Consider the following 11,282-nt stretch of genomic DNA (forward strand, 5'->3'; position numbering starts at 1 on the left):
TTCGTTTGATCCAGAAGAGCTAGATAGTTTGGCGCACATGTAGAACAAAATCTATGGAAGAACATTACGCAAACGGTGCGACGCTACACCGTGGAGACCTAGTTTTCTTGATTTTATTTACCCTGAAGGCTCGTATGGACATGGCATAGAAGGGAAACAATTCGCGAGCAAGGCATGAACACTACGCAACAACAATGTCCCACCGGCTTCGAAAGAAACGTGCAGGAAGTAAGCATTTAGCGATCACTTCCTGGGCCTTCCATCCCCTTCACGTAATAACACAAACTGTTTCATCTCCACACAGTTTATTTCCTCACCCTGTCTCAGTTGAAACATCGTATACTTTGGATTAACGCAACTAAGTGATTCAAGTTGTGACCTGCAAGGTCACAACTTAATATTAACCCTATATTAACAATATATATACCTACAAGGTGCATATTGCCACCTGTAAGATATATTTTACCTGCAAGATATTAGCGTGAAAGCACTATTCCGATGGGTAAACCCCGAACAAGATCTTGCGATATTTATGCGTTAGCGCCAAGTGAAATAAATAATTAACAAGAAATCAAATATATACCCGCGACTGGGATTCGAACCTGCGTCTGCGCGAACAGAGTACCAGACTGTCGCCGCTGCCGAACACGCCTCGTGTTAAACTGCAACAGACTCTCGCGCTGTGCATTGCACATCGTCTTCTTCATCAACTAATACTACTAACAAACTAATATTCGAGCTTTGAGCAATGTGGAAGTAGTGACAGAGAGGTGTGCGCTGCATGCGTTGGCGCGGACAACACTGGGTTACAAGCACGGCACTACTGGGTTAGAAGCAAGCAATACGCGTTGGCGTTGATGACATTGCTGCAGAAACGCGCCATTGGAGCATAGGCCGGCGGCGTACATTGGATAAACTGGCATTGACGATAAAAGGTTGAAGACTCGCATAACTGGCTCCTTGGGTCAGTGGACACGTCAATCGCGCTTTCAGGTACGTAGCTGTGGTGTCCACCTGTAAAAAACTGCTTTGGCACAATATTTCGTGCTTAGAAGTGCTAAACCGCCAGAATTTCTTTATATCCCCGCGGTTAGAGCTTACGTTTTCAGCTTAGTTTTGGTTCAAGTATACCTTCCCTAAAGAACTGCAGATAATGGTTGTTAAGACCATTTATAAAGCAGGAGGTCAGAGAAATTACCGCACTTCACCAATTCTGACAGTATTCCCTGAAGGATTGGAAAAAGATTTATTGTTCAGGTTGCACACTTCTAAGACGAAATGGAAGCATTAGCCAGCACTTTGTTCAGGTGCTGGAAATTTCTCTGGGTCTGCTGAATCAAACGGAATATATATTTCGTGTGAAAAAAAAAATGTGCGGAGGTTTTTATTGACTTCACGAAGAATTTTGTCTAAGTAAACGAAGTTTCAAACCAGGAAAATTGAGTATATAATGAAATTCATAAGAAACAATTGCCATGGATCAATTCTTATCATTTGAATAGTTTTCAGATGGTTGATACATTTGGTTACGCTTGACATGACTGTAGTTTCTGTCGCCGCTATCGCTTCAGACAGGATTGTTCCGGAGCTGCAGAGGCTGCTTTAGCCTATTTTCGTGCCTCAACCTTGCATTAGCGCAGCTTGTCGCCATTCATGAGAGACTTAAAGAACTGTAATGAAAGAACGCGAATACTGCATTTCCACACTGGATTTTAAGCTAGGCGCACTTTTATGCTCTGAGGCGTGTGGCTGAGACACTGAAAGCTGTCGTGATTGGCCGAGAAATTACCTCTGTGTACTCTGTCCAAAAACAACTGCCTGCTTACTCTCCGAGTTGACGTCCCGCTTTCCACTCGCCTAGTAGCTCCGCAGTGACGAGGTTCCTTCGCGTGCGCTACGCGTAATTCGTCTTAATGAATTAACTAATTAAGCTGAATATAAAGATACTCAGAGGAGCACAACACGAGGCCAAACAAAATGTCGTTGGTTTTGCCCAGCTGCGGTTTCGACTTTTTATTAAATCTTTGGCTCAAGTTTCGTGAGACACCATGTACAGGGGGGCAGAGGGAGTTAAATGACGAAAAGCGGGACAGCCAAAACAGGAACATAAAACAATTACAAAAGCGCTGACGGAGCAGAGGGGAAAAAGAGCGGGCGTGTCCTTTATTCCATGTTTCTTTTCGCGGCGTATTCCTCCGTTTTCAATGCACCAACTAGCCCAACAACTGCAAGCTTTATGTAAAGGGCTGCCGCGAACTCGGCCGTTTCCTCCCGTTCGATTCCGCTACTTGCATCATTTTTGACCGCTGCAAGCTTCCGTGATCTGCTGTCGTAATTCATGCCACGAAGCGTGTATGTACCGCGTTGTTGCCCAAACTTCATCGGTTATCTCGTCGAAGCTTTGACATCGGCCTCTGATTCGCGCGCGCTGTTGTGGTAGCGAAGCTGTCTGTGTCAGCCTCCCCCTGTCATGATTACCCTCTGACGTGGACTACCCCCCCCCCCCCCCCCCCCCCCCTAGTAGCCAGTATGGTTCGTTTTCTTTCTGGGCGGCCATTGTAACAACGTCGATTAGACCTCCAGTCATACATAATGCCGTCACCGAACGCGTTCTTCCGGTTCGCTGGAAAGATCGCTGACTGGGCATGCACATGCTCGCTCTTTAATATAAAGCTTCGTTTAGTCAATATTGTTATTGAATTTGCAAAAAAAGTTTTTGTCAATTTACAGGCACCGTTTTTCCATCTCTCATCCACTTCTAATCCCATTTCGTCCTTGCGCGCCAGACGCAGGCCGCGTCCTCGTTTTTTTGTTTAAGCTTGTCCGTGGCTCTGTTATCGATTTTCTTGTGCAGAACTGTTGGCTGAAGTCTGTCTTAGAACGCCACCAGAAACCGCAACTCCAATTTTGCCCACAACCTTATCATGCAAGGGACGTCGCCGATCGTTCAGATTACAACGCACATATGATACGTACTCACATGACCTCGACGTATTTCAGCACTCACTGTATCCATTCCGGACTGAAGTTGAAAATGCGCTTCTGAGTTTGCCGTACACAAGGCACAGCATCTGCACCTACTGATCCGATTCGGAGATGATGTTTCTTGCATCCTAGTTTTCTTGCTCCTTGGTTCTTTGTAACTTTTTTGTTCACTGCTGATATGATTCTGTTTTTGTCTGCACTTGCATATACTTTGTCCAGTTTTCTTTGTCGCCCCTCTGATTTGCCGTTTATATCCCTACTATTCATCTGTCTAAATTTCTTTCCCTTAATGTCGTGATCTGGGACTTAATGCGTCTATTCACCGGACGTAATTTTTATCATGTAATTCTCCTGTTATTAATATTGCAATGTATCTATATGTACTACATTTGTACTGTAATTTTCTCACATTTTTTCTCCTTCCCAAGTGCGCTAGTACAAAGGGTTTCGCTCTTCATGCGCGCTATAAATAAAGATTGATTGATTTATTGATTGCTACCGCTCTGTCATCACGATGGGCGGAGCCGCTCGTGTCTGTGTAAGCCATTTGATTATGAGTGCCTCGCCTTAATCTTTGTAACTTGTCAGGGAACTTCCAAATGACGCATATCTTTGGCAGACTGCGAAGAGCAGCTTAGGTTCTATATAATTTAATAAGTCTGACTCCAGTAAGAGTAAAAAAAAAACTTTAATGTATGCACTTGTCTGCACTGTACTGAGATACGGAATCACAATATCTGGCGTCTGTTTTTCGCGTTAGAAAAAAAAAACATTGACGTATTGCTGCGCAAAATGTTACGAACAGACGCTCACGACTCCGCTCTCGTGTCATCGGGTGACCTTTTCCGGCAGTAAAAGCTTCCATCTTTTGGCTCATTTTTTTTGTAGACGACTGTAAGAAGAAACTTTTGGGACCCCGAGTTGAAGATTACCTATGATGCTCCCCATGTTCTGCGTAGCGAGCGCCACTTTTAGGCCCCCAAATCTAATACCGGATTTCGTCGAGCAAAGTGCTGTGCTTCGGTTCCTGAATATTTAATAGACTTCCAGACGAAGTTTGCGACTTCCTTCAGTGCATAAAATCATCTGTTAACAAATTCTTGGCAAGAACATGAGGTTTCTTCATGTTTCCCTGGTAAGTGGCAAGGGAATGAAGCCTTATGTTCAGTAGTGTGGTAAGGTTTTTTACCTGTGTTATATACTGTTGTTACTTAGCCAGAAATTATGCAGCGCTGCTTGTGTACATTTATGAAACGTATGCCAAAGTATACCAGCAAGTTTATGGCGTTGCCGGGCCTAGTCGCGCAGGCCCTTGTTGGCTTTAACTGGCCCGCAATATTTTGTAATTATATTTTCTTTTGGAAATAAATATTATTACGAGTATTCTGCTGTGTTTTTCTCTAGCCCTTATGCATTATTGAACGTGCATTTCGTAGGGTTCTGTTTCTTTCGTAATATTGTGCTTATGAAAATTTCCGTACATTCAATGACAGCATTTTTCTCTTGCATTCCGTTTTTTGGTTTTACTGCATTTAACCTATTCTCTTGCCAATATATTCTACTACTAGTTCTTCATTCCTAGTGACCTAGTTAATGTTTAACACATTTTTTAACATTTTTTTCCTTCTGATTTCTCAAAAGCCGATTGTTGAATTACGTTTTTCTCTACTGGATTTCTCGATGTCGTTTTAATGATTTTGCCGGGCCTAGTCTCTTAAGATATTTTCGGCTTGAGGGTCTAGGCCTTGTATTGTAATTTATCTGCGTGTACTATTTGCATCGTATTTCTCACACATTTTTTTTTCTCCGCAAAGTGTGGCAGAGTTAAGGATGTCGCTGTTCCTAGGCACTAAATAATAAATAAACAATCACTGACTGATTATCATTATTACTCAAGCTACTACTATACAAGTGGGCCCTTCAAAAACATATTAAGTCACTGCAGCAAAGCGCTGCTAGCCAGTCGATTTATTTCTGGAAATATGTTCGTTCGCATTCAAACAGCCGGAACCGATCCAACTGCTGAAGTCATTCTGTGAAGACGGCGAAGTCTTCGCCAGCTGCTTCGTGAATTAATTCCACTCGGTGTATGGTGCATCAAATGTGCACTATTGCTTATTGTCGAACTCAACTGTACGTCAGTGGTTCCGAATGAGCAAAGCATTGGAAATAAAATGAAACCATCACTGATTTGTGTCCGTGATGCATATCGCTGCGGCTATCCTGAAGACGTTTTCATGAGACGTTAGATATTGTTTTAACGTCTACATCGAAAAGCTTACCAGCTTTCCTTGAGCTCGGACAATTGCCTGCCTCTCCTGCGTTCGAGTAGGGCGTCAAGTCCGTAAATATATTTTAGGCACATTTATCGCCCTATCGACTATTCTGCCTGTTATGCGCCAAGTCTCAGCTGCTTGCATCAGCCCTATCCTTATTATTATTATTGTTATCAGTAATTTATTCAAAAATAAAAAAATGTTGCTAGCCGCGGCCTCTGCTATCGAAGCTTGAAACACCTACCCTGCGGATGACGGAAAAAAAAAAAAAGAACAGAGAGAAGACAGGAAGGGGGACAGAGAGAGGGTGTCCTTTACTCATGGAATGCCCAAACACTCGTCAGCTTTGTGTATCGGGCCTCGGTAGCGAATGGTATTAAAGGTGAAGTTGACAAGATTTAATGCAACCTTGCCAGGTCTTTAGACATGATGAGCCGCCCCGCTCTGTAAACATGAATGCGCCTATATTGGAGTAAAAAGAGAGTAAGCTGTCCTCTTGCGCATTTTCTTTTAGGGGAGGGGCATTCTGCCAAATTCCTGGGTTAGATTTACGCCTTTAAAAATAAGGAATACTAATGGTTGACAACGTGAATAAATTTCCTCTTCAAAACATGCCAAGTTCCAGCAGTCACTAAGATTTCAACCGAGGTTTCAATCTCCTCTATTTACCAACCTCAAGGCCTCCACTGCCGCGTTTGAAAGCCTTCTCCAGTTTTAAACTACATCAAGTTACTGTGCTTTGCAGTGGGAATATGCCTCCGTTGCCAAAAGCAAGCATTCCGTATATTTAGTGATAGGAAACTTGGGCAGCATACTCAGCCTTTAAAATAGTGTGCGCTAGTGGACAGCTTACTATTTTGTACCTTATATAGGCTAATTCATGTTTATAGTGCATACTGCCCAACAGCTTTTGTAGTCGTACCCAGCAATTCTGGACAAAAGCATTTTTGAGAGAGAAACCGTTTATGAACGCAATTTTTCCTTACAATGCAAGGTTGCACTATAACAATGAATATATCCGCAGACCAGGCGACGGCAGTCGTGTTTTTTTATCTCTTCACGTTTTTGCTATCGCCAAAAACGTCAAAAGCGTTCCCCCATTGGTTTTCTATGGCGGTCTTAACTGTTCGATGCCATTGATGTGAACACTTTAAAAGATTTTGCTACACATAAGAATAATCGACCATTACCTTGAATATTTCCATAACAGTGTCCTACAGTTTTCCAATTTTCAAAATTTTTGCGCGAGAAAGTTGGACATGGTCTAGTAGACTTCCCGCTGCACTCCACTGCGTAGCTATTTGCATAACTGCGGTTGTTGTGTCTATATTAGCGGTAGCCATTTTTCACTCATGCATCGACTACATGTGCAGCACAGGGCTCTGCTCTGCTTCCCATTCTCTTTTTACGTTCCATTAGTCATGTCTATACATCTACAACTTTAATTTATTTAAAGAAATCCGGGACGTTCGCAACCACAGAACTCTTCAAAATGATCATCCCCATTGGCTAAGTCTTAGGTCATGCTATCAAATTCTTTTGTCAAGCTGAGATGACAAAGACACGCCTTTTACACGCATCCGAGGAAGGTCTCAGCGCAGGCCGCGGAAAAGCCGAAGCTACAACGCAGTCTGGACAACCTTAGACTTCAATTAACCAAATGATCAGGCAGGCTTTCGTAAAATCTACTAAACAATATACCACATTCGCACTGTCAATCACGTCATAGAGAAATGCGCAGAATAGAGAAATACAATCAACCCCTACATATAGCCTTCATTGATTACGATAAAGCATTTAGCTCAGTGGAAACCTCAGCAGTCGTGTAGGCTTTACGGACTCAGGTTGTAGAAGAGTCTTATGTGAAAATACATAAAAATATCTATAACGACTGAACAGCTACCATAGTGCTCCATAAAGTCAGCAATAAGATTCTAATAAGAAAGGGTGTCAGGTAGGGAGAGACGATCTTGTCAATGCTTTTTGCCGCCTGTTCACAGGAGGTATTCAGTGGCCCAGATTGGGAACAGTTGGGGATAAGGGTTAATAACGAATACCTGTAGAAATCTGCAATTCGCTGCTGTCATTGCCTTGCTAAGTGGCTCAGGAGATGAACCGCAAAGCATGATCAATAAGTTAGGCAGGCAGAGCAGAACAGTGGGTCTAAAAATTAACATGCATAAAACCAAAGTAATGTTCAACAGTCTCGGAAGGGAACAGCAGTTTATGACTGGTAGCAAGGCGCTGGAAGTGGTAAGGAAATGCGTCTTCTTAAGGCAGGTAGTGAACGCTGATCTGGATCACGAGGGAGAAATAACAAGAAGAATAAGAATGGGGCGGAGCGCATTGGAAGGTTCTTTCAGATTACGAATGGCAGTTCACCAATATCCCTCAAGAGAAATGTGTACAACAACTGTATCTTACCGGTATTCACCTAAGGGGCAGAAACGTGGAGGCTAAGGAAGGGGTTCAACTTAGGACAACGCAGCGAGCTATGGACTAGAAAAATGATAAATGATAGCTGTTATGTTGGTAGACAGGAAGCGGCCAGAATTGCGCAGGGAGGAAAGGTCCGTTAATGACATCCGAGTCGAAATCAAGAAGAAGGAATGGGTAAGATATGGTCTTTTTGGGTAACGGGCAGGATTACAAGAGAAGGCAATCATAGCAGGGGGCGGCACAAAGTTTGGAGGGCGGATGAGATTAAGAACTTTGCGAGGATAGCGTGACAGCAGGTGGCACAGGACTGGGTTAATTGCAGAGATATGGGAGAGGCCTTTGTCCTTCAGTGGTCGCAGTCAGGCTGCTGCTGCTGATGATGGTGGTGACGACTGTAATGTAGCACGAGTGCTCCTCAGGCGCCCGTGGTTGCTTTGTCTCGGCGGTTCAGAGCGGAGCTTGCGCGGGACCTGCATGGCGGACGCGGAACCGTTCGGATCAGCTGCACTCGGCTTGCTCGTGAGCGTGAGAAGAAACGTCGCCAACGGCAAAATGAAGACATTCGTGAGGCGGAAGGCTTCACGGCCAAATCGATCATCGTGGAATATGTTGTGGTACATCGTAAGCGTATATAAGACGGAAGCAGCCATCCATGTCTTGGCCGTCGACGGTGCCGCCGCTTGCTAAACGTGGTTTAACGGATGAAATGCGTGCTCGCAAAGTAAAAGGTGAGCAAGAACGGCTCCGCGAGGTTAGCTTTCTCCGATATTTCGTGTTAAGCAGTGTGGATGTTGTGGTTTTTCATCTCCGACAACCTGAATAGAACTCTTATAGCAAAATACTTCTATGTACCGGTTTTGCCAACTGTAACCAGGCAACAGGGTTTGTTTCTTAGCTGTGTGACAGAACACTTATGACCCCCCCCCCCCCCCCCCTTTATGTGTAGCATTCTTCGGTAAAAATTCTGAATATTGAAATATTGAAAGGTACTGTTATTGAAATATTGAAGGTAACGGTCGATACTTCCGATACGTAGCAAAATCTTTCTTTTGAATTTTTTTTCATCGCTGGCATCGACAAGTTAGGACTGCCATTTAAATTTAAAACCAACAGGGAGCGTTTTTGATGATTGCAAAGGCGTTGATAGGAAAAATGAAGTCAAGCCTGCCAACAGGAGATCTGCGGTTATATTGATTGTTACAGTCACAGGTGGGCATTTGACCTAAAAAATCTCGACGTCACCTCAACCTCAAAAAAAAAAAAAATATTGGCGACCTCACTCAACCACAACCTCCTCAGTTGAAGCTGAGGTCTCCTGAGACCCCTCACCTCACTTTTCCTGATGCCACTGGCGACCTCACTCAGCCTCACCTCAACCTCAAATTTCTAGGCTGATGTCGGCTGCTCGACCCCGAAAAAAAAAGTGATTAAGAAGTTTTCAGTTCAAAACAATTCTAAGAACCCCGTGAGACAGGAAAGCCAAAATGATGATGGTACCATTGTGCTGACTAGTTATTACAATGGCTGCACTAAGCGGTCTTTAATTATTTAATACGGTGTGTACAGACACTATTGATGTGCACGCAATAGGAGAAGCTTATAATCTGGGATGAACCCTCGGAGAGATAATGGCCTGCGGACAGGGTTGTCCCTTACGCGGTTACCACCAGTACGTCGGAGGGTACTTTTTTCATGAAGTTTGCTTCCCTAACTATTTGTAGGCTTATCAGTGACAATATTCGGCAACCTGCTTCACGTATATTTGTTCGTATTGGAAGCATCTCGTTCATTCACGCACATACCGGCAATCGACAAACACCCTTCTACACCATCTACCAGAAATTGGGAGGGGGTATGTATTCACGATACTCTTTTTAGATTTGAGAATAGTTAGCGAATGTAAAGAAACTGGTCGCCATGTAGTACTTTCTAATGTGATGGCTACGCAGAAACATATCAGTATATTTCGATTTTTTTTAGTTCTATCGGGCACAGCGAGAGCACTCAGCGTTGATGAAGTTTTTGCAACGCAGCAAACGCTCTTTTCAGTCCTATGTATGCTGCCTTCGAAAACATGCTGCGACTGTTGTACACCAACATGGGCGCGTTGTATTTATATCTATGTAGAAGCGAGCGGCTTTTTTTATTAATACTATAGCATTAGATGGCTCAGTTTCAAGGTCATATCCGCAAAAAAAAAAAATGTCCGCAAGAAACGGCAGCATGTGACGTCACATCTTCATTAAAAAAAGAGGAAAAGGAATCAGCTGCCACATCCCCATACATTCATTATGGTTTTGCATTTTTTTCGCCGCTGCGACACCGCTATGCTGTGCGGGGTTTCGGAATAATAAGCAAATTTTCGAGAAAGGAACAAGGAACTGGAGACCAAAGGAAGGTTGTTTGGAAGGATATAAAAGTGAAGTTATATTTCCATCTGATTGCATTACGGAACGTGAATATACAGCGTGTGAGATTCGAAAGGGGAAGACACCGATCAAAGCTTCGACGGTCGTTTACAGGTTTTTCTGGCTTCGTTCTTTTTTCATCGAATCAGCATGTTTCCTTGTGAGGAACCACTTGAGTCACATTCTCTCGCCTGTGCCTACTGCTCGAGTTTCTGTCAAGTCACCATGTAATGTACAGCAAGATCCCTTTATTCGACTGCAAGGCAAGAGCCGTGACGTCAGCGCCGGCAACGAGCATGAACACGAAGCAATCTTGCTTTGGGCCATCCGCGCTTCGAGGAATTAATAGCGTGCCTGTTGGACTGAACTTGTTTGTTTGCGGCATCAGAAAAAGCTACAGCGGATTAACTTGAGTTATGCGCTTTCCGCGCTCCCGGGAGTTTGAGCCGACCGGCAGGCATGCAGCTGCGGCTGCTACGCCAGTGGGGCAAAGGGGAGGGAGAGTGACGTGCCGTGACAGCAGCACTCCTTCCAGGAAGACCAGAGGGGTGGGTCCTCCTGTAGGCTCAGGCTCAACGGACATTACCGCCCAGCACAAAAAGCTATGAGCGGACTGCGGCGTTCCGGTTTTCCAAACAGGGGAAACCGAACCCCATGCATGCGTCACTGCATGAACAGTGCGGTGGTGCGCTTCAACTCCGCTTCGGAATCGGCACTCGTTGGAGTAAGCCGCGGCAACTGCAAAAAGTGTCGACCTCAAAATTTCGACCTCAAGTAATGACGACCTCACTCAACCTCAAATTTACGCGTGAGGTTGAGGTCTGATTTGCTGACCTCACTCACAAGATTTCGAGCCGTCGCCGGCCTCACTTCAACCTCACCTCACGACGTGAGGTTGAGGTCATTTTGAGGTTGAGATCGACCTCATGAGGTTGCCCACATCTTGTTATAGTGGAAGCTTACAATATTAAAAAATGCGTTCATACACTCTTTTTCATTAAAAAAGACTTTTTTCCAGAATTCCTGAGTATGTTAAGCTCAAAATATGTCTAAGTTAAGGGAAATTCTTGTCCCCACCTTTCGAGATCTCTTGGTCTTTGGGGTTGCTGTAATGGCTCCACTATACGCGGCCGAGAAACAAGCCTCTTAGCCTGCTTACTTTTGACCAACGTGC

Source organism: Amblyomma americanum, chromosome 2 (assembly GCF_052857255.1).
Source record: "Amblyomma americanum isolate KBUSLIRL-KWMA chromosome 2, ASM5285725v1, whole genome shotgun sequence".
NCBI classification, from domain to species: Eukaryota; Metazoa; Arthropoda; class Arachnida; order Ixodida; family Ixodidae; genus Amblyomma; species Amblyomma americanum.